This window comes from Ranitomeya imitator, chromosome 1 (genome assembly GCF_032444005.1).
Source record: "Ranitomeya imitator isolate aRanImi1 chromosome 1, aRanImi1.pri, whole genome shotgun sequence".
NCBI lineage: Eukaryota > Metazoa > Chordata > Amphibia > Anura > Dendrobatidae > Ranitomeya > Ranitomeya imitator.
Genome location: NC_091282.1, coordinates 227464530 through 227488573, shown reverse-complemented (window position 1 = coordinate 227488573; position 24044 = coordinate 227464530).

Sequence of the window (24044 nt, the reverse complement as noted above, 5' to 3'; positions counted from 1 at the left end):
TCCTCTGCTGACCACACCAATGCTGCCTGTGCACCCCTGCAACATAATTGAACCTGCATTGAGCCAATTTTTTTATTTTAGGCCTACTAAGTCTGTCTGCGATCCATCCTTCCAATTGTCCTCCGCTGACCACACCAATGCTGCCTGTGCACCCCTGCAACATAATTGAACCTGCACTGAGCCTATTTTTTTTTATTTTAGGCCTACTAAGTCTGACTGCGGCCCATCCTTCAAATTGTCCTCTGCTGACCACACCAATGCTGCCTGTGTACCCCTGCAACATAATCGAACCTGCATTGAGCCTATTTTTTTATTTTAGGCCTACTAAGTCTGTCTGTGGTCCATCCTTCCAATTGTCCTCCGCTGACCACACCAATGCTGCCTGTGCACCCCTGCAACATAATTGAACATGCATTGAGCCTATTTTTTTATTTTAGGCCTACTAAGTCTGTCTGCGGTCCATCCTTCCAATTGTCCTCCGCTGACCACACCAATGCTGCCTGTGCACTCCTGCAACATAATTGAACCTGCATTGAGCCTATAATTTTATTTTAGGCCTACTAAGTCTGTCTGCGGCCCATCCTTCAAATTGTCCTCCGCTGACCACACCAATGCTGCCTGTGCACCCCTGCAACATAATTGAACCTGCATTGAGCCTATTTTTTTATTTTAGGCCTACTAAGTCTGTCTGCGGTCCATCCTTCAAATTGTCCTCCGCTGACCACACCATTGCTGCCCGTGTACCCATGTAACCTTTTTTAAACCTGCAGCGAGCCAACTTTGTGGTGTAAGGCCTACTAGCAGTGTCTGTCTGCGCCACTCAATACAGCTGTCCTCCTCTTAATAAAACTGAGCTGCAATTGTCAGGTTTTCAGCCTGTCGGAATTTTAAAACTGCATTGGGGCCACAAGTTTGGTTGAGGTCTACAAAATGTGTCTGCAGCTCCAAAGTGTTCTCCAGGTTGCCTATCCTTAGCTTTACTCTTCAGGCTCTCGTTAAGTAGTTGTTAATATAACACTGCATTAGGCCTACAAGTTGGGTTGGGTTCTAGAAACGGTGTCTGCCGCTCCAAGGTGTTCTCCTGGTTGCATTTCCTGAGCTTCTATCTTGAGGCTCTCGTTAAAGAGCTTTTTAATTGAACAACTGCAGTGGGGCTACTAGTTTGGTTGGGTTCTAGAAACGGTGTCTACCGCTCCAAGGTATTCTCCTGGTTGCATTTCCTGAGCTTCTATCTTGAGGCTTTCGTTAAAGAGTTTTTTAATTGAACAACTGCAGTGGGGCTACCAGTTTAATTGGGTTCTAGAAACGGCGTCTGCCGCTCCAAGGTGTTCTCCTGGTTGCATTTCCTGAGCTTCAATCTTCAGGCTCTCGTTAAATTGTTTTTAATATAACACTGCATTTGGCCTACTTGTTTTGTTGGCCCTACTAACGGTGTCTGCCGCTCCTTGCTGTTCTCCTCCACTGAACAAACCAGTGCCACCTGTTTACTTCTGTTACCAATTTTGAACTGCATTTAGCCTACTTACTGATTTCGACCTACTCAATGTGTCAGCCTCTCATTACAGTTGTCCTCCACTGAGCAAAGCAATGCCACCTGGTTAGTCCTGTTACCAATTTTGAACTGCATTTAGCCCACTTTATTATTTGGGCCTATATCTGTGTTTCCTCCTCATCCTGCCCATTGCCCAGCCAGTAATAGATGAGTCTGCTGGTACATTGACCCAGAACGCTACATTCCCCGTGCACGCTACACAGCCAGAATGTGACCATGCTGAAAGTCAGGTTCCCCTTCCCGCATACCATACCACCTTACACGGGGACAAAGAGGAAGGTGCAGATGAATGTGCAGGTTCCATCATCAGGTGGGGGGATACTCGTTGGCGACGTCACTGGCACAGGGCTCAGCATAGTATGGAAAAGTGTCGCTGCCGGTGGGAGGCACCCCCGCCGTGCAAACACACCGCCGTACTTTGAGGGGCCCCTATGCCAGTGCCAATGCCAACGAGTGGCCCCCCCTGCTTGCTCAGGATCACAGCACTTGCAAAGTTTAAATACTTACCTCTCCCTGCTCCACTGCCGTGACGTGGTCCACATTTCCTGGGTCCACTAACTACTTGAACCAGCCCTACCCCCCACAACTTTAGCCAAATGACCTCCAATTTCCAATGCCTAGCTATTATTATAAGGTAAACTAAGATTGACAAGCTTCAGTAACAAGAATGGATGTTTTTGCCATTAAAATGGGCACTGTGGGTGTTTTCCTGGCCCCCACTCACTGCCTACTATGCTTCCCCATCGACTTGCATTAGGTTTCGTGTTTCGGTCGATCCCCGACTTTTCGAGATAATCGGCCGATTTCACTCGACTCGACTTTTGAGATAGTTGGGTTTCGCGAAACCCGACTCGACCCTAAAAAAGTAAAAGTCGCTCAACCCTAGTAATGAGTGGCACAGACACAGTTTGTAGGCCCACAATAAAAAACTAGGCTAAATGCAGTTCAAAATTGGTAACAGGACTAAAGAGGCGGCATTGCTTTTTTCAGTGGAGGACAACTGTAATGAGTGGCGCAGACACGGTTAATAGGCCCAAATACAGAAGTAGGCTAAAAGCAGTTCAAAATTGGTAACAGGACTAAACAGGCGGCATAGCTAGGTACTGGGGTGGGCTCTTCTGCTGAGTAGCAGACAGTGGTAGTAGGCGCAAAGTATTAACTGGTCTAAATGGAGGCCAGGACCCCTGTATATTTTAACTATCATCTATCATTTCAGCAAATTTGTATTGGCAGTGCCATTGAAGGATTTAACAGCATGGACTACACAGTGGTGGAGCAGGGAGAGGTAAGTATTGCAAGTGGTAGAGCACTGTTCGAGCTGTGGGGAACACTCTTTGTGGGCAGCGGTACTGGCACAGGGCCCCTCATATTACGACGGTGTGACTGACGTTGGTTGTGCACCACCACCGTCAGAGAGACTTCATTGTACTATGAGGGACCCTGTGCCAGTGCCGTCGCCCAAGAGTGGGCGCACCCACCTGTCCAGGCAGGAGTCTGCCCATTTAGGGAGGTATAAAAATGGCCTATGGTGGACATTCAGCAGCTGCAAATGGCGGAATTAGAGAAGTCAGTAAGAGGAGGCCAAAAGCAAGACATTTTTCAGGCAAGCTACGTGTCAACAGGAGAAGGTGGGGCAAAATAATTTGAAATCCATGATTGGTTCATTTTAATGAAGGTTAGATCATCAACATTTTGGGTAGCTAGACGGGTCCTTTTTTCGGTCAGTATTGAACCAGCAGCACTGAAGACTCTTTCTGATAGCACACTAGAAGCAGGGCAAGCGAGCTCCTGTAATGCAAATTCTGCCAATTCAGGCCAGGTGTCTATTTCAGATGCCCAGTAATCAAAGGGGAATGACCTGTTAGGGAGAACATCGATAAGTGAGGAAAAGTAGTTTGTAACCATACTGGACAAATGCTGTCTCCTGTCAATTTGAATTGATGCAGTGGCAGAAAGTGTCTGGAAGATATATGAAAAAATACAAGGACTGTAGTACAATTTCAATCTCCCTACAATGATCTCAGGAAAAGTATGTCAGCAATAAAAAGGACTGCTGCACACAAAAGTGTGGACAAATAAACAAGATAACTGTGCAGAAAGGAGCAACAGGATTTTTGCTTTTAAAAAAGCAGTTGGTTTGCACAGCGGCGTGCAAACAGCAATGCAGCTATCAGTCTCCACTGTCCCTGCAAGCAAATGGTGGTGTTGGACAGTGGAAATCGCTACAGCACAAGCAGTTTTGGGGCTTAATCTTCCCTCCCTAACTATATCCCTTCTTCTGATGAAGCTGCGGCAACCTCTCCCTATGCTACGATCGACAGAAGTAATATAGCGGTTGGCGTGCAGGCCCCTTTATAGCCCCTGTGACGCTGCAGAAAGCAAGCCAATCACTGTAATGCCCTTCTCTAACATGGTGGGGACCGAGACCTATGTCATCACGCTGCCCACACTCTGTGTCCTCCTTCATTGGCTGAAAAATGGCGCTGAAAGCGTCATACGAAACACAACTTTGGCGCGAAGATCGCCGACCTCATGGCCGATCCCACACCAGGATCGGGTCGGGTTTCATGAAACCCGACTTTGCCAAAAGTCGGCGATTTTTAAAATTTGTCCGATCCGTTTCGCTCAACTCTACTAAATACTACAATACTGATCATTAATAAAAAACAAAACAAAACACAATACTAAGGCCGGTTTCACATTTGCGGTTGTGTCCACAGCTTTTCTTCCGCAATTATCCGCATGCGTTGTGTATTCCTATCTTTAACATTAGTGACGCATGTGTCTGCGTTCGTTTGCGTTTTGCCGTGTTTGACAATGCATGCGTCGTTTCGTCATCTGCGGTTTGGCACGGCAAACGCTACATGTAGTAATTTTAGAGGCGTCAATTTGCCGCCTAGAAACGTATGCGGATAGTAGCGGAAGAAATGCGGCCAAAAAACGTATTGCTGTCTATGTGAACAAATGCGGCCACAAGCACATGTGTTTGCTTGCGTTCGTGAACGCATGCGTTGCACCAGAGAAAAACATGTCTAGACACTGATTAGCCACCCCCCACATACAAGGTGATAAAGGGAAGGAGTGGACATTTGCAGGTCACTACTCAGCAGACAGAGAAGCAGAGCAGACGCAGGCAAGAACCTTGGCGGAAACAAGACACTGAACAATGTGAGTATATCAAAGCCAATGCCTTTATTTTCTATTTTCTGTCTCTACATGTCCTAATTTCTGACATTTCTTTCTTTCTGCATGCATCAGAATGTCATCTTCTTCTGATGAGGGGCAACATCCTGGGCCTTCTCAAGCCGAACATGTCAGTGAAGTGAGTACTCAACTCCTCAGATTGGTAAGTATTCACTGTCACATCTTCACATGTGACAATTTTTTTTCCTTTTTTTAGAGCACTTCTTCCACTGCGGCAGAGGGTGAGCAGGAGCAGTGGGGTCACGGTCGGGTAGCAAGGCGGCAGCGTGTAAGTATACCTGGCTGACCGTTTGCTGTTTCCTCACTTTAGTATTCTTGAATCTTCCTTTCTTTACTTTCCTCTTTCTTTACATTTTTCTTCTGGACTCCTTTTTTATCTTGACTTTCCTCATGCCATTTTTCAGCCTCTGTTTTCATTCTTTTCCTTATGTTAATGTATACAACATTTAATGTCTTCATTTATGTTTTAGGTTCCAGAACGAGATGAGGACCTCATTGACAATGATATCCTCATCTCCCTGGTCCATGAGCGAGTCCCGTTGTGGGACACCGGGGTTCCACAGCACTCGGACAACGTGACGATCCGGCGGCTATGGAATGAGGTGGCCAAAGCGATGTGGGATGGCTGGGACAATGCCCCGACTTGGGACCGAAATGCATTTTGTAAGTATTGCAATGCAGTGTGAAGCAGCAGAGACCTTGGCCGTGCTCACACAACTGTGTGTGATGACACAAACTCTCAAGAGTTTCTCTCATCACACACAGTTGTGTGAGCACGGCCAAAAGTCCATTGTCTAACCATTATGTTTTGTTTTTTCAACAGTGCTCAAAGTCAAAACACGCTGGCGTTCGATGAAGGACCACTTCAACAAGGACATTCATCAAGAGAACCGTGTTCCTAGTAGTTCTGGAGCAAGGATCCGAAAGTATAAATACCATCGCATTCTGGCATTTTTAAGACCGGTCCTTGCCCAGAGAACGTAAGTATTTTTCCTGTGTAATAGGTTGTGTTGTATTGCAATAATCTGTATGCTTCTATTCAACAGGAGTTGGAGTTTTTTTAGTTTTTGGTATAATTTTTTTTTCCTTTGTTCATGGCACATGGAGCAGCACTGTTGACCCAGGTTCTGGAGCGGTCCTTCGTCAGACAGCCACGGACCCGTCCCAGCCATCCTGCAGCGCTGCAGCAAGTGGGCCTGCCACACTAACTGGAGACCAGGAAGCTGGTCCATCTGGTGTTCCCCTTTCCCAGTCCTCTGCCTCTGCCCCATTTTTTTTGGGCTCCTCCTGGCAGCAGCAGAGGGCATCGGACAGGTCACTCATGCCCGAGTTTTTTCACTTGAGCTCAATTTTTCACGATGGACTCAAGGCTTTGGGTGACCGACTGGATACTGCCATTAGCTATATGAATACACGTATCCAGGAGGTCACCAAAAGCCTTGACCAAGTAAAAGCCGACCTCCAGAGGCCAGCACATCATTTTTTTAACCAAATTGAACAGGGCATGTCGGAACACCTTACTCCTGATCTCCAGCTTAGTGTCATGCAGGCCTGCAATGCTGCTTATGTGCAGAGTCGGTATTTTCAGCAGACAGTGGCGGCATATCCACCTGTGCCTACACTGTCATGATTATAAACATAAGGATGAATGACCTCGGGGAGATCAAAACATCCAACACCGCGGAGACACCATCACGTGTTTCTCAACGCAGTGATCCAGAACACAGCCCCCATCCCTTATGGGAAATATGCAAATGCATGTAGAAAAGCCACGGAGACACCATCACGTGTTTCTCAATGCACCACGATGCAGCAGCAGGACCCTGGCATGGCCTTCCGCTCAACCACCACGATGCAGCAGCAGGACCCTGGCATGTCCTTCCGCTCTACCACCACGATGCAGCAGCAGGACCCTGGCATGGCCTTCCGCTCCGCCACCATGATGCAACAGCAGGATCTTGGCATGGCCTTCCGCTCCGCCACCACGATGCAGCGGCAGGACCCCGGCATGGCCTTCCAACCTCCAACCGCAACCATGCAGCAGCAGCAATGGGACAAAGAGACTGACAGTTCGGCCACTATGACCAGGCCGCAAGAAATGAGCCCGCTGAGGCTCCCCAGACCGCAGCGCCGATCCCAAAAAGGGAAAAAAACAGCGGACTATTTCAATTCCTCCCCCTCACCTCCCAATGTTTCTGTAATGTCAGGCTTGTCTCACCCTTCCAGTGTGTCTCAGCCCTCTCATGCATCGAGCCCCATCCCCAAACTGCCAGACCCCAGTAATTTAATTGCCCCTTCTCCTGCCACCCCTGCGTCGTCCACAGTCAGTCAAGCTTCACAGCTACATGCCCCCCGTTTCCATCACTCTACCCCAAGCCTTAATGAGATCACCACCTGCACCGCTAACATTTTCTCATCATGAAGCTTCATAGGCTGGCTCACACTGAACTGAGCGTGGGAACAGCTGGGAGTGACCGGCTGTAAACGCTATGATGTTACCACTCAACACTAAAGCTGTGCCTCAAGCTCAGCTCAGTGTGTCCTGAATACATGGCTGAGCAGTCACATCATGCCACTGCTGAGCCATGTACTCCAGATGTAGCAGAGCTGTATTTTTTCGTAGGACAAATGGATCGTCACTGGACAAGACAGGAATTTTTTTTATTATTTTCATGTTTACAGTAATTAAATGGAAAAATGAGGGTGGAGTGTGTTTATTTCAATCAAAGGACTTTATTCTTGCTGTGTATTTTTTATAGTATGACTAGGGTTTAGTAATGGGATGTCTTACAGATGCCTCTCCATTAACCCCTTTCTGACATTGGACGTACTATCCCGTCGAGGTGGGGTGGGCCCCCATGACCACGGATGGGATAGTACGTCCAGCGCGATCGGCGGCGCTCACGGGGGGAGCGCGGCCGATCGCGGCCGGGTGTCAGCTGCCTATCACAGCTGACATCCGGCACTATGTGCCAGGAGCGGTCACGGACCGCTCCCGGCACATTAACCCCTGGCACACCGCGATCAAACATGATCGCGATGTGCCGGCGGTGCAGGGAAGCATCGCGCAGGGAGGGGGCTCCCTGCGGGCTTCCCTGAGCCCCCCGCAGCAACGCGATGTGATCGCATTGCTGCGAGGGTCTTACCTCCCTCCCTGCTTGTTCAAGGCCCGGATCCAAGATGGCCGCGGATCCGGGTCCTGCAGGGAGGGAGGTGGCTTCACAGAGCCTGCTCAGAGCAGGCACTGTGAAGCAGCCTGCACTGCTCTCAGATCGGTGATCTGACAGAGTGCTGTGCACACTGTCAGATCACTGATCTGTGATGTCCCCCCCGGGACAATGTAAAAAAGTTAAAAAAAAATTTTCAAAATGTGTAAAAAAAAATTAAAAAAAATATTCCTAAATAATGAAAAAAAATATATATATATTATTCCCCTAAATACATTTCTTTATCTAAATTTAAAAAAAAAACAATAAAACTACACATATTTAGTATCGCCGCGTCCGTAACGGCCCGACCTATAAAACTGGCCCACTAGTTAACCCTTCAGCAAACACCGTAAGAAAAGAAAAAACGAGGCAAAAAACAACGCTTTATTATCATACCGCCGAACAAAAAGTGGAATAACACGCGATCAAAAAGACAGATACAAATACCATGATACTGCTGAAAGCGTCATCTTGTCCCGCAAAAAACGAGCCGCCATACAGCATCATCAGCAAAAAAAAAAAAAGTTATAGTCCTGAGAATAAAGCGATGCAAAAATAATTATTTTTTCTATAAAATAGTTTTTATCGTATAAAAGCGCCAAAACATAAAAAAATGATATAAATGAGGGGTCCCTGTAATCGTACTGACCCGAAGAATAATACTCATTTATCAATTTTACCAAACACGGAACGGTATAAACGCCTCCCCCAAAAGAAATTCATGAATAGCTGGTTTTTGGTCATTCTGCCTCACAAAAATCGGAATAAAAAGTGATCAAAAAATGTAACGTGCCCGAAAATGTTACCAATAAAAACGTCAACACGTCCCACAAAAAACAAGACCTCACATGACTCTGTGAACCAAAATATGGAAAAATTATAGCTCTCAAAATGTGGTAACGCAAAAAATATTTTTTGCAATAAAAAGCATCTTTTAGTGTGTGACGGCTGCCAATCATAAAAATCCGCTATAAAAGTAAATCAAACCCCCTGTTAGGGGTCGAGTTCCCACTTCTGCTCAGGGGGAATCTCAAACCACCTCCGCTGCGGTCTCCCATTCTTATCCAGCCGCAGTGGAGTCTGCTCAGCAAAGACGTCGGTCCCAGCGTCTTGCTCATTCTCACTCTGTTCTGAGAGTTACTGCTGCTTCTCCAGTCTCTGCCATTAAAGTCAGTGCTGGTCAGCAGCGAGCGGACTTCTCTGGGACTAAGTCCTTGTCTGCACATACTGAGCATGCCCAGGGTAAGATCTCCCGTTGGAGATCGAGGGTCATGTGCTCAGGCTCTGCAGCACATTCCATTGGTCCTCTTGGCAGGTCTTGGAAGGGCAAAAGTGCTGTAGCCACTTCCTGTGCTGCAACTATATAAACTGCGCATGACCGCACGGCCATGCGCTAGTATTGTCTTACAATTGTTAATGTGTGTATGTTGTGAGTGCAAGTCGTCCTTGGATACCCCTACCCTATTGAATGTCTGTTCGCGGAAGGTGTATGGTTGCTATCTAGCGCCCGACTTATCCTACAGCACGAATCACACATTACAGCGTCCAGTTGCTGTGACCGCCAGTACGGCGCCGTGCACTTCCTCTGTGCTTTCCTTACCCAAGCCTGGGTGGTTAGTGGCGTTCGTCAGTGCGGCACCGCATGCACTCTTGTGCCTTAATATTGTTATTCAGTTTCCTTACACACCCAGTTGCGGTGTTGTGCCAGCAAGGGTCTAATCGGACTTCAATCCTAGTTGGGGTTGAGTTCGCTGACTACTTGCTCGCGCTTTAGGTGCGGTACCGCGGTCCTGTGACTTAACAGGATTGCTTCTTTCACGCTGGGTGAGGTTTAACCCACGCGTGTATACTTTAGTGTACCGCCATATAGTCTGCAAATTGCTAGCAGCAGGTTTTCACCTGCACGGTGGACCATGGACTGCGAACGCATCTATATCATCTGTCTTGGTGCGTTCCGCCAGTCCTAACAGAATACTAGCCAGGGTCTGGCTAGTAAAATGGCGGATGACCAGTGTTTACAGAGGTACATCCAGCAGCTGGAGGGAAGGTTGGCGGCTCTTGAGCGTACAACCTCAGCTGTGGATGTCACTGCTGTAGCTGTTCAGGCTGCAAGTGTAGCCGCAGCCAGTTTGTCCGCTGCCACCCGTGCTCCGACTTTATCCCGTCTCCCGCTTCCTGACAAGTTTGCTGGTGACAGTAAACATTGTCGCGGATTCGTGAGCAAGTGCTCTATACATCTTGAGCTCCTGGCGTCACGTTTTCCTACGGAGCGGGTGAGAATGGGATTTATCCTATCTCTCTTGTCGGGCAGGGCGTTGGAGTGGGCAACGCCACTCTGGGAGCGAGATGATCGTGTGGTACAGAGTGCTCCTCTCTTCTTGGACAATCTGAAGCAGGTCTTTTTAGGGCCTCGGGTTACCCACGATACCGCACTCCAATTGTTGTCTATTACACAGGGTACGTCCGTGGTCAGCCAGTTTGCCATCCAGTTCCGGACTCTAGCTTCTGAGTTAGAGTGGCCAAAGTTCTTATTCCGGTGTTCTGGAGGGGACTGGCAGACCATGTGAAGGACGCCTTGGCCACTAGGGAGATACCGCCCACACTGGAGGAACTTATTTCTGTGTCTACCCGCATCGACCTCCGTTTTCACGAGGAGGTTGGAGCGGACCCAGTGTAGGCAGAGGTTTCGGCTGGCTCCAACTTTCGCCAGACCTCTGGAATCCCCTGTCTTGGCGTCAGATTCCCATGAGGCCATGGAGGTTTCTCGAGCGGGACATAAATCTCTAGCCCCTCGAGTACCCGTGGTTTGTAATAACTGTCAACAACATGGACATTACGCCAATAAATGTCCGTGGCGGTCGGGAAACGATCGCGTCTAGTAACCATTGGGGGAGGTTCACTAGACACAGCAGCATTCTCCTCCAAACTGTCCTTTAAAGGGACAATCCTGTTAGGCTCCTCCACTCTAACAGTCGAGCTTTGTGTGGATTCAGGAGCAGAGGGAAACTTCATGTCCTCTGCTTTTGCTACACGTCATGCTATACCACTAGTCATGCTCGCCAAACCAATAACGGTTAGAGTTGTGAATGGGGCGACACTCCCACTGCAAATCACACACCAGACAGTTCCGTTCTCGCTGTCCATATCTCCTTCCCACCAGGAGATTATTTCCCTTCTTGTCCTTCCTGAGGGAATGAGATTTTGCTGGGAATACCCTGGCTCCGTTTCCACTCCCCACATATTGAGTGGTCCTCAGGGAGAATATTGGGTTGGAGTAAGTCTTGTTTGGGCAGGTGTGTGAGTGAGTGTGTACAGGTCTCTACTACCGAGGTACCCGCAGATCTTTCATCACTTCCCAGGTATTATTGGTGTTATGGAGACGTGTTCTCTAAAAAGGCTGATGAGACTCTACCGCCCCATCGCCCTTACGACTGTCGTATCGACCTCTTGCCTGGAGCCGAACCTCCTCGGGGAAGGGTATATCCCCTCTCTCTCCCTGAGACGGAGGCTATGTCTCAATACATTCAGGAGAATTTGGCAAGAGGGTTTATAAGGAAGTCAGTGTCTCCGGCAGGGGCGGGATTCTTCTTCGTGCAAAAGAAGAACGGGGAGTTACGTCCTTGCATCGATTACAGGGGTCTCAATGCTATCACTATTAAGAACAAATACCCATTGCCCCTGATATCGGAGCTCTTTGACAGATTAAGGGGAGCTAAAATATTCACCAAATTAGATCTGCGGGGTGCCTACAATCTGATTCGCATCCGTGAGGGGGACGAGTGGAAAACGGCTTTCAATACCAGGGATGGGCACTATGAGTACCTGGTGATGCCTTTCGGGCTCTGTAATGCCCCAGCCGTTTTTCAGGACTTTGTCAACGATATCTTCCGGGATATGCTTTCTACCTCGGTCGTAGTCTATCTGGATGATATTCACATCTTCTCTCCAGATATTGACTCCCACCGGAGAGATGTTGGCAGAGTCTTCGAACTCTTACGGGCGAATTCCTTATATGCAAAGTTGGAGAAGTGTGTGTTTGAGCAGGAGTCCTTGCCTTTCCTGGGCTATATCATCTCGGGCCAGGGATTGGCTATGGATCCTGCCAAACTACAAGCAGTGATGGACTGGCAGGAACCCCATTCTCTTAAAGCGGTGCAGCGCTTTATGGGGTTCATAAATTACTATCGCCAGTTCATTCCCCACTTCTCAACTTTGGTAGCTCCCTTGGTATCCCTCACCAAGAAGGGAGCGAATCCCAAATCGTGGTCCGAAGGGGTCTCCAAGGCCTTCACTTCTATAAAGTCCAATTTTGCTAGCGCTCCCATCTTACATCGTCCCGATGTGGGTAAGCCATTCCTTTTGGAAGTGGATGCCTCATCCGTTGGTGCTGGAGCAGTCCTCTATCAAAAGGATGCTCAGGGTCGGAAGCACCCATGCTTCTTTTTCTCAAAGACCTTCACACCATCGGAGAGAAATTACTCCATCGGGGATAGGGAGTTGCTGGCAATGAAGTTGGCCTTTTCGGAGTGGAGACATCTCTTGGAGGGTGCTCGGTTCCCATTCCAAGTTTTCACGGATCACAAGAATTTGGTCTATTTACAAACAGCCCAGCGGCTGAATTCTCGTCAGGCCAGATGGTCCTTGTTTTTCTCCCGGTTCCACTTTACCCTACATTATCTCGCCGGGGAGAAAAACATTCGTGCTGACTCACTCTCTCGCTCCTTCGTGTCAGCTGAGGAGGAGGAGGACGAGCCTCGGCTCATTGTCCCTTCGGAGAGTCTGAGAACTGTAGCTCCGGTTTCGCTAGAGTCTGTGCCCCCGGGCAAGACTTTTGTTCCCATCAATTTGCGTCCGGAGGTTCTCTCATGGGCTCATTCGTCCAGAGTGGGTGGACACTTTGGGGCAAAAAGGACATCTGAGTTACTGGCGAGAATATACTGGTGGCCACATATGGTTCGTGACGTCGGAGACTACGTTCAGGCATGTGTCTCTTGTGCCAAGAATAAGTCTTCCCGACAACGGCCAGCTGGTTTGTTATACCCTCTGCCAGTGGCAGACAGGCCCTGGGAGATGGTCGGGATGGATTTTGTTGTGGGTCTGCCCAAGTCTCGTGGCTGTACCATTATTTGGGTAATCACCCACCATTTTTCTAAAATGGTGCATTTGGTGCCGCTTCCCCGGTTACCTTCTGCACGGGCCTTGGCAGCGTTGTTTGTCAAACACATCTTTCATCTTCACGGTATGCCAGACAAAATTGTCAGTGACCGAGGTCCCCAGTTTGCGTCTCGGTTCTGGAGAGAGCTTTGTCGTCTTCTCAGTATCGAGTTGAATCTCTCTTCGGCTTATCATCCCGAGACGAATGGGTTGGTAGAGTGAGCCAACCATACCTTGGTCACATATCTGCGACATTTTGTTTCTGCTAAGCAGGATGACTGGGCATCTTTGCTACCGTGGGCGGAGATTGCTCTTAACAATGCTGTCGCTGATTCCACTGGACAGACTCCATTCCTCCTTAACTATGGTCAGCATCCGCGGGTACCTGTGCCCATGCCCGTGTCTTCCGCCGATTCCAGGGTGGCAGACTGGGCTGTGGAGGCATGGGACATTTGGGATCGCACTCAGGATGCCATTCAGGCTTCCAAGGAGAGAATGAGGTCCTCCGCCGACGCACATCGGCGCCCCGCTCCAACCTTTGCTCCTGGCGACTTAGTGTGGCTCTCCGCCCCTAACATCAGGCTGCGAGTTGAGTCTACCAAGTTTGCACCTCGCTACTTAGGTCCTTTTAAGGTCCTCGAACAGGTTAATCCTGTTGTTTACCGTCTGGCCCTTCCTCCATGCCTAGGTATCACCGACACCTTTCATGTGTCCCTCCTTAAGCCCGTCCACATGTCCCGGTTTTCTGAGTCATCTACTGGGACGTCGGGTTCGTCTACGGACGATTACGAGGTGAACGCTATCTTGGGGTACAAGGTGGTTCGTGGCAAAAAATTTTATTTGGTGGACTGGAGGGGTTACGGTCCTGAGGATAGATCCTGGGAGCCTGCTGAGCACATTCGGGCTCCGCAGCTCATTGCTGCCTTCGAGCGTAGCGAGGCCCAAGGAGGGGGGGGCCCTAGGAGGGGGGGTAATGTTAGGGGTCGAGTTCCCATTTCTGCTCAGGGGGAATCTCGAACCACCTCTGCTGCGGTCTCCCATTCTTATCCAGCCGCAGTGGAGTCTGCTCAGCAAAGACGTCGGTCCCAGCGTCTTGCTCATTCTCACTCTGTTCTGAGAGTTACTGCTGCTTCTCCAGTCTCTGCCATTAAAGTCAATGCTGGTCAGCAGCGAGCGGACTTCTCTGGGACTAAGTCCTTGTCTGCACGTACTGAGCATGCCCAGGGTAAGATCTCCCGTTGGAGATCGAGGGTCATGTGCTCCGGCTCTGCAGCACATTCCATTGGTCCTCTTGGCAGGTCTTGGAAGGGCAAAAGTGCTGTAGCCACTTTCTGTGCTGCAACTATATAAACTGCGCATGACCGCACAGCCATGCGCTAGTATTGTCTTACAATTGTTAATGTGTGTATGTTGTGAGTGCAAGTCGTCCTTGGATACCCCTACCCTATTGAATGTCTGTTCGCGGAAGGTGTATGGTTGCTATCTAGCGCCCGACTTATCCTACAGCACGAATCACACATTACAGCGTCCAGTTGCTGTGACCGCCAGTACGGCGCCGTGCACTTCCTCTGTGCTTTCCTTACCCAAGCCTGGGTGGTTAGTGGCGTTCGTCAGTGCGGCACCGCATGCACTCTTGTGCCTTAATATTGTTATTCAGTTTCCTTACACACCCAGTTGCGGTGTTGTGCCAGCAAGGGTCTAATCGGACTTCAATCCTAGTTGGGGTTGAGTTCTCTGACTACTTGCTCGCGCTTTAGGTGCGGTACCGCGGTCCTGTGACTTAACAGGATTGCTTCTTTCATGCTGGGTGAGGTTTAACCCACGCGTGTATACTTTAGTGTACCGCCATATAGTCTGCAAATTGCTAGCAGCAGGTTTTCACCTGCACGGTGGACCCCGGACTGCGAACGCATCTATATCATCTGTCTTGGTGCGTTCCGCCAGTCCTAACACCCCCCTTCATCACCCCCTTAGTTAGGGAAAAAATAAAAAAATGTATTTATTTCCATTTTTCCATTAGGGCTAGGGCTAGGGTTAGGGCTAGGGTTAGGGTTAGGGCTAGGGTTAGGGTTAGGGCTAGGGTTAGGGCTAGGGTTAGGGCTAGGGTTAGGGTTAGGGCTAAGGCTAGGGTTAGGGCTAGGGTTAGGGCTAGGGTTAGGGTTAGGGTTAGGGCTAGGGTTAGGGTTAGGGTTAGGGCTAGGGTTAGGGCTAGGGTTAGGGCTAGGGTTAAGGCTAGAGTTAGGGTTGGGGCTAAAGTTACGGTTAGGGTTTAGATTACATTTACAGTTGGGAATAGGGTTGGGATTAGGGTTAGGGGTGTGTCAGGTTTAGAGGTGTGGTTAGGGTTACTGTTGGAATTAAGGTTAGGGGTGTGTTTGGATTAGGGTTTCAGTTATAATTGGGGGGTTTCCACTGTTTAGGCACATCAGGGGCTCTCCAAACGCAACATGGCTTCCGATCTCAATTCCAGCCAATTCTGCGTTGAAAAAGTAAAACAGTGCTTCTTTCCTTCCGAGCTCTCCCGTGTGCCCAAACAGGGGTTTACCCCAACATATGGGGTATCAGTGTACTCAGGACAAATAGGACAACAACTTTTGGGGTCCAATTTCTCCTGTTACCCTTGGGAAAATACAAAACTGGGGGCTAAAAAATAATTTTTGTGGGGAAAAAAAAGATTTTTTATTTTCACGGCTCTGCTTAATAAACTGTAGTGAAACACTTGGGGGTTCAAAGTTCTCACAACACATCTAGATAAGTTCCATGGGGGGTCTAGTTTCCAATAAGGGGTCACTTGTGGGGGATTTCTACTGTTTAGGTACATTAGGGGTTCTGCAAACGCAATGTGACGCCTGCAGACCATTCCATCTAAGTCTGCATTCCAAATGGCACTCCTTCCCTTCCGAGCCCTTCCATGCGCCCAAACGGTGGTTACCCCCAACATATTGGGTATCAGCATACTCAGGACAAATTGGACAACAACTTTAGGTGTCAAATTTCTCCTCTTACCCTCGGGAAAATACAAAACTGGGGGCTAAAAAATAATTTTTGGGGGAAAGACTTTTTTTAATTTTCACGGCTCTGCGTTACAAACTGTAGTGAAACACTTGGGGGTTCAAAGCTCTCACAACACATCTAGATGAGTTCCTTAGGGGGTCTAGTTTCCAAAATAGTGTCACGTGTGGGGGGTTTCTACTGTTTCGGTACATTAGGGGCTCTGCAAATGCAATGTTACTATGTTAATGTGACACCTGCAGACCATTCCATCTAAGCCTGCAAATCCAAATGGAGCTCCTTCCCTTCCGAGCCCTCCCATGCGCCCAAACAGTGGTTCCCCCCCACATATGGGGTATCAGCGCACTCAGGACAAATTGGACAACAAATTTTGGGGTCCAATTTCTCCTGCTACCCTCGGAAAAATACAAAACTGGGGGCTAAAAAATAATTTTTGTGGGAAAAAATTTTTGTTTTATTTTTACGGCTCTCCATTATAAACTTCTGTGAAGCCCTTGGTGGGTCAAAGTGCTCACGACACATGTAGATAAGTTCCTTAGGGGGTCTACTTTCCAAAATGGTGTCACTTGTGGGGGGTTTCTACTGTTTAGGTACATTAGGGGCTCTGCAAACGCAATGTGACACCTGCAGACCATTCCATCTAAGTCTGCATTCAAATGGCACTCCTTCCCTTCCGAACCCTCCCATGCACCCAAACAGTGGTTCCCCCCACATATGGTGTATCATCGCACTCAGGACAAATTGGGCAACAAATTTTGGGGTCCACTTTCTCCTGTTACCCTCGGGAAAATACAAAACTGGGGGCTAAAAAAATAATTTTTGTGGGAAAATTTTTTTGTTTTATTTTTACGGCTCTGCATTATAAACTTCTGTGAAGCACTTGGTGGGTCAAAGTGCTCACCACACCTCTAGATAAGTTCCTTAGGGGGTCTACTTTCCAAAATGGTGTCACTTGTGGGGGGTTTCAATGTTTAGGCACATCAGTGGCTCTCCAAACGCAACATGGCGTCCCATCTCAATTCCTGTCAATTTTGCATTGAAAAGTCAAACGGCGCTCCTTCCCTTCCGAGCTCTCCCATCCGCCCAAACAGTGGTTTACCCGCACATATGGGGTATCAGCGTACTCAGGACAAATTGTACAACAACTTTTGGGGTCCAATTTCTTCTCTTACCCTTGGGAAAATAAAAAATTGGGGGCGAAAATATAATTTTTGTGAAAAAATATGATTTTTTATTTTTACGGTTCTACATTATAAACTTCTGTGAAGCACTTGATGGGTCAAAGTGCTCACCACACCTCTAGATAAGTTCCTTAGTGGGTATACTTTCCAAATTGGTGTCACTTGTGGGGGACTTCAATGTTTAGGCACATCAGGGGCTCTCCAAACGAAACATGGCGTCCCATCTCAATTCCAGTCAATTTTGCATTGAAAAGTCAAATGGCGCTCCTTCGCTTCCGAGCTATGCCATGCGCCCAAACAGTGGTTTACCCCCACATATGGGGTATTGTCGTACTCAGGACAAATTGTACAACAATGTTTGGGGTCCATTTTCTCCTGTTACCCTTGGTAAAATAAAACAAATTGGAGCTGAATTAAATTTTTTGTGAAAAAAAGTTAAATGTTCATTTTTATTTAAACATTCAAAAAATTCCTGTGAAGCACCAGAAGGGTTAATAAACTTCTTGAATATGGTTTTGAGCACATTGAGGGGTGTAGTTTTTAGAATGGTGTCACACTTGGGTATTTTCTATCATATAGACCCCTCAAAATGACTTCAAATGAGATGTGGTCCCAAAAAAAAAATGGTGTTGTAGAAATGAGAAATTGCTGGTCAACTTTTAACCCTTATAACTCCCTAACAAAAAAAAATTTTGGTTCCAAAATTGTGCTGATGTAAAGTAGACATGTGGGAAATGTTACTTATTAAGTATTTTGCGTGACATATCTCTGTGATTTAATTGGATAAAAATTCAAAGTTGGAAAATTGCGAAATTTTCATAAGTTTTGCCAAATTTCCGTTTTTTTTCACAAATAAACGCAGGTACTATCAAATAATTTTTACCATTGTCATGAAGTACAATATGTCACAAGAAAACAATGTCAGATTCACTGGGATCCGTTGAAGCGTTCCAGAGTTATAACCTCACAAAGGGACAGTGGTCAGAATTGTAAAAATTGGCCCGGTCATTAACGTGCAAACCACCCTTGGGGGTAAAGGGGTTAAGGTTGAGCGAAACGGATCGGACAAATTCAAAAATCGCTGACTTTCGGCAAAGTCGGGTTTCATGAAACCCGACCCGATCCTAGTGTGGGATCGGCCATGAGGTCGGCGATCTTTGCGCCAAAGTTGCGTTTCGTATGATGCGTTCAGCCATTTTTCAGCCAATGAAGGAGGACGCAGAGTGTGGGCAGCGTGATGACATAGGTTTCGGTCCTCACCATCTTAGAGAAGGGCATGATAGTGATTGGCTTGCTTTCTGCGGCGTCACAGGGGCTATAAAGGGGCGTGCACGCCGACCGCCATCTTAATTCTGCCGATCGTAGCATAGGGAGAGGTTGCCGCAGCTTCATCAGAAGAAGGGATATAGTTAGGGAGGGAAGATTAAGCCCCGAAACTGCTTTTGCTGTAGCGATTTCCACTGTTCAACCATTTATTTGCAGGGACAGTGGAGGCTATATTTTTGTGCATCAGCTCTGTAGCTTATTAGGCTGCCTTATAAGGCTCCCTGATAGCTGTTTGCACGCCGCTGTGCAAACCAACTGCTTTTTTAAAAGCCAAAATCCTGTTTCTCCTTTCTGCACAGTTATTTTGTTTATTTGTCCACACTTTTGTGTGCAGCAGTCCTTTTTATTGCTGCCATACTTGTCCTGAGATCATTGTAGGGAGATTGAAATTGTACTACAGTCTTTGTATTTTTTCATATATCTTCCAGCCACTTACATTGTGTTGTTTTATGCACAGGGCCTGAGGTTTGGTTTAGTCTCTCCCCAAAAAAAGTGAGATTCAAATGATCACAAAGTGGATATATTTCAGTCCTGTTAGTTTGTGGTATATCAGCCAGCCACTTTCTGCCACTTACATTATGTTGTTTTATGCACAGGGCCTGAGGTTTTGTTTAGTTTCCCAAAAAAATAAGTGAGATTCAAATTATCACAAAGAGGATATATTTCAGTCCTGTTAGTTTGTGGTATATCAGCCAGCCACTCTCTGCCACTTACATTGTGTTGTGTTATGCACAGGGCCTGAGGTTTGGTTTAGTTACCCCCCCAATAAAGTGAGATTCAAATTATCACAAAGTGGATATACAGCAGTCCTGTTAGTTTGTGGTATATCAGCCAGACACTTTCTGCCATTTACTTTGTGTTGTTTTATGCATAGTGCCTGAGGTTTGGTTTAGTCTCCCCCCAAAAAAAGTGAGAGTCAAATTATCACAAAGTGGATATGTTTCAGTCCTGTTAGTTTGTGGTATATCAGCAAGCCACTTTCTCCCACTTACATTGTGTTGTTTTATGCACAGGGCCTGAGTTTTGGTTTAGTCTCCCCTCCAAAAAAAGTGAGATTCAAATTATCACAAAGTGGATATATTTCAGTCTTGTTAGTTTGTGGTATATCAGCCAGCCAATTTCTGCCACTTACATTGTGTTGTTTTATGCACAGGGCCTGAGGTTTGGTTTAGTCTCCCCCCCAAAAAAGTGAGATTCAGTGTATCACAAAGTGGATATATTTCAGTCCTGTTAGTTTGTGGTATATCAGCCAGCCACTTTCTGCCACTTACATTGTGTTGTTATATACGCTGGGCCTAAGTTGTGGGTCAGTCTCACAAAAAAAAGGGGAGATTCAAATTCTCACAAAGTGGATATACTTCTGTCCTGTTAGTTTGTCGTATATCAGCCAGCCACTTTCTGCCATTTAGATTGCGTTGTTATATACACTGGGCCTAAGTTGTGGTTCAGTCTCCCCATAAAAAAGGGAGATTCAAATTCTCACAAAGTGGATATACTTCTGTCCTGTTAGCTTGTCGTATATCAGCCAGCCACTTTCTGCCACTTAGATTGCGTTGTTATATACACTGGGCCTAAATGGGTGGTTCAGTCTCCCAAAAAAAGGGGAGATTCAAATTCTCACAAAGTGGATATACTTCTGTCCTGTTAGTTTGTCGTATATCAGACAGCCACTTTCTGCCACTTAGATTGTGTTGTTATATACACTGGGCCTAAGTTGTGGTTCAGTCTCCCCCCAAAAAAGGGGAGATTCAAATTCTCACAAAGTAGATATACTTCTGTCCTGTTAGTTTGTCGTATATCAGCCAGCCACTTTCAGCCACTTACATTGTGTTGTTTTTTGCACAGGGCCTGATTTTTTGTTCAGTCTCCCCCCAAAAAAGGGAGATTTAAAATCTCAACACGTTTATATACACCTTCTACCTTGTTTTACAGTACCATATAACGGTTGTTATTTTGGTTAGATTTTCCAAAAAATGACGAAGTCAGGTGGAAGAGGACGTGGGCGGTGGTTGCGAGCTGGTACTGATTGTGCTGGTGGTGCATCTGGTGGTAGTGGCAAAAGCACAATAGCACCTAAGGCTGGAGGTGTTGAGCCAGCGTCATCGTCTGGTTACACAAGGCCTCGAAGGCTCCCTTATCTGGGAGTTGGAAAACGGCTTTAAAAGCCGGAGCAGCACGAAAAAGTTTTGGCTTTCCTTGCTGACTCAGCCTCTAGTTCTTTCGCCTCCTCTTCAGAAAGTTCCAAATATAAAAGCAGTGAGTCATCAGTGGATGCTCCCGGTCAGGAACAAGACGTTTCCTTGTGTCCTTCACCCAAACCAAAAGTGAAGGATGCGTCAGGCGACACTACAGGTTACTCCATGGAGCTCTTTACACATACCGTGCCTGGGTTAGAATGGAAAATTGTTAACTGCATATTACAAGATGAATCGGACATGGAGTGCACTGATGCACAGCCACAGCTAGATTAAAATGCTGTTCCATTGACTCAGATCACTACATTGCCCTCGCAGTGTGCTGAGCTAGAATCTGACCCTGATGAGACTATGGTGCCCTGTCCCGAACGCTATAGCACCTTACACTGTGACACAGAGGAAGGTGCACATGACATTGAAGAGGAGGTGATAGATGACCCAGTTGTTGACCCAGATTGGCAGCCATTGGGGGAAGAGGGTGCCGCTGCCAATAGCTCAGAAGCGGAGGAGGATGATCCGCAGCAGTTATCTACATCGCAACAGCTGTCATCTGGCAGGCCCGTATCAGGCCAAAAACATTTGTCAAAAACAAAAACAGTTTTAGGACAGCATGGCAATCAGGTGAAAGTAGCACAGCGTGCAATGCCTGAAAAGGTATTCCATAGTAGGAAGAATGCAGTGTGGCAAATTTTTAACCAAGATCCGAATGATCAATCAAAAGTTATCTGTAAGAAATGCTCAAAGACCTTTAGCAGAGGGAAGAATCTTCAAAATTTAAATACAACGTGCATGCTTTGACATTAAACCAGCATGCACTTGCAAGCCTGGACTAACTACCAAATGTCCCGTACTGTTGGTGCACCTGCTCAGAATGAAGGTAGTCAGCAATGCTACATTGCTTCTCTCACTGTAAGCCCACCGATTAGGACACCACCAGCAGCAAATGTGGAGGTATCATTGCAAGGCTGTTGTGAATTCTGTTGTTGAACTCCCTCCTGTGGTCGTGAATGGTAATTCGGCGAGTTCTGTCCATGGACTCCCTCTGGTGGCTGTGAGTGAAGCTGCTGCTTCTGAGGTTCCTTACACAGGTGACGTGGTTTATCCTTTGGTTGGCTGCTCTATTTAACTCCACTCAGATCGTTACTCCAGGCCAGCTGTCAATGTTCCTGTGCTGGTTCAGTTCGCTCTTGGATCTTCTGGAGACCTGTCTCTTCCTGCAAGAAGCTAAGTCCCCGTTTGTTATTTTCTGTTCATTGTTTTCTAGTCCAGCTTGCTTTCATGATTTTGTCTTGCTAGCTGGAAGCTCTGGGATGCAGGGTGGCGCCTCCGCACCGTGAGTCGATGCGGGGGTCTTTTTGCACACTCTGCGTGGTCTTTTGTAGTTTTGTGCTGACCGCAAAGATACCTTTCCTATCCTCTGTCTATTTAGTTAGTCTGGCCTCGCTTTGCTAAACCTGTTTCATTTCTGTGTTTGTGACTTTCATCTTAACTCACAGTTAATATTTGTGGGGGGCTGCCTTTTCCTTTGGGGAAATTTCTCTGAGGCAAGGTAGGCTTTATTTTCTATCTCTAGGGCTAGCTAGTTCTTAGGCTGTGTCCGAGGCGTCTAGGCCTGTTAGGTACGCTCCACGGCTATTTCTAGTGTGTGTGATAGGATTAGGGATTGCGGTCAGCAAAGTTCCCACTTCCCAGAGCTTGTCCTGTGAGCTTAACCATCAGGTCATTCCTGGTGCTCCTAACCACCAGGTCATAACAGTACAGCTGGCCCAAAATATTAATGCATCTCAATAGAGGGATAAGAGAAGCTCTGAGACCATTTTTTTTTCTTTGCACTGTGTCTTGTCTTTCTTTTCCCCTAGACCTTTGGGTGGTTCAGGACACAGGTGTAGAGATGGACATTCAAGGTCTGTCCTCTTGTGTGGATCATCTCACTGCAAGGGTACAAAACAGTCAAGATTTTGTGGTTCAGAATCCTATGTTAGAGCCTAGAATTCCTATTCCTGATTTATTTTCTGGGAATAGATCTAAGTTTCTGAATTTCAAAAATAATTGTAAACTGTTTCTAGCTTTGAAACCCCGCTCCTCTGGTGACCCCGTTCAACAAGTAAAAATCATTATTTCTTTCTTGCGTGGTGACCCTCAAGACTGGGCATTTTCCCTTGCGCCAGGAGATCCTGCATTGCGTGATGTTGATGCGTTTTTTCTGGCGCTTGGATTGCTTTATGATGAACCAAATTCAGTGGATCAGGCAGAGAAAATCTTGCTGGCTTTGTGTCAGGGTCAGGATGAAGCGGAGGTGTACTGTCAGAAGTTTAGAAAGTGGTCTGTGCTTACTCAGTGGAATGAGTGTGCCCCGGCGGCAATTTTCAGAAAGGGTCTTTCTGAAGCCCTTAAGGATGTCATGGTGGGATTTCCCACGCCTGCTGGTCTGAATGAGTCTATGTCCTTGGCCATTCAGATCGATCGGCGGTTGCGTGAGCGCAAAGCTGTGCACCATCTGGCGGTATTCTCTGAGCATAGGCCTGAGCCTATTCAGTGTGATAGGACCAGAGCTGAACGGCAAGAACACAGACGTCGGAATGGGCTGTGTTTTTACTGTGGTGAATCCACTCATGCTATCTCCGATTGTCCTAAGCGCACTAAGTGGTTCGCTAGGTCTGCCACCATTGGTACTGTACAGTCTAAATTTCTTTTGTCCGTTACTCTGATTTGCTCTCTGTCGTCCTATTCTGTTATGGCATTTGTGGATTCAGGCGCTGCCCTGAACTTGATGGACTTGGAGTTTGCCAGGCGCTGTGGTTTTCTCTTGGAGCCCTTGCAGTATCCTATTCCATTGAGAGGAATTGATGCTACGCCTTTGGCCATGAATAAGCCTCAGTACTGGACTCATTTGACCATGTGCATGGTTCCTGCACATCAGGAGGATATTCGCTTTTTGGTGTTGCATAATCTGCATGATGTGGTCGTTTTGGGGTTACCATGGCTACAGGTCCACAACCCAGTATTGGATTGGAAATCAATGTCTGTGTCCAGCTGGGGTTGTCAAGGGGTACATGGTGATGTTCCATTGCTGTCAATTTCGTCATCCACTCCTTCTGAAGTCCCTGAGTTTTTGTCGGATTACCGGGATGTATTTGATGAGCCCAAATCCGGTGCCCTACCTCCTCATAGGGATTGTGATTGTGCTATTGATTTGATTCCTGGTAGTAAG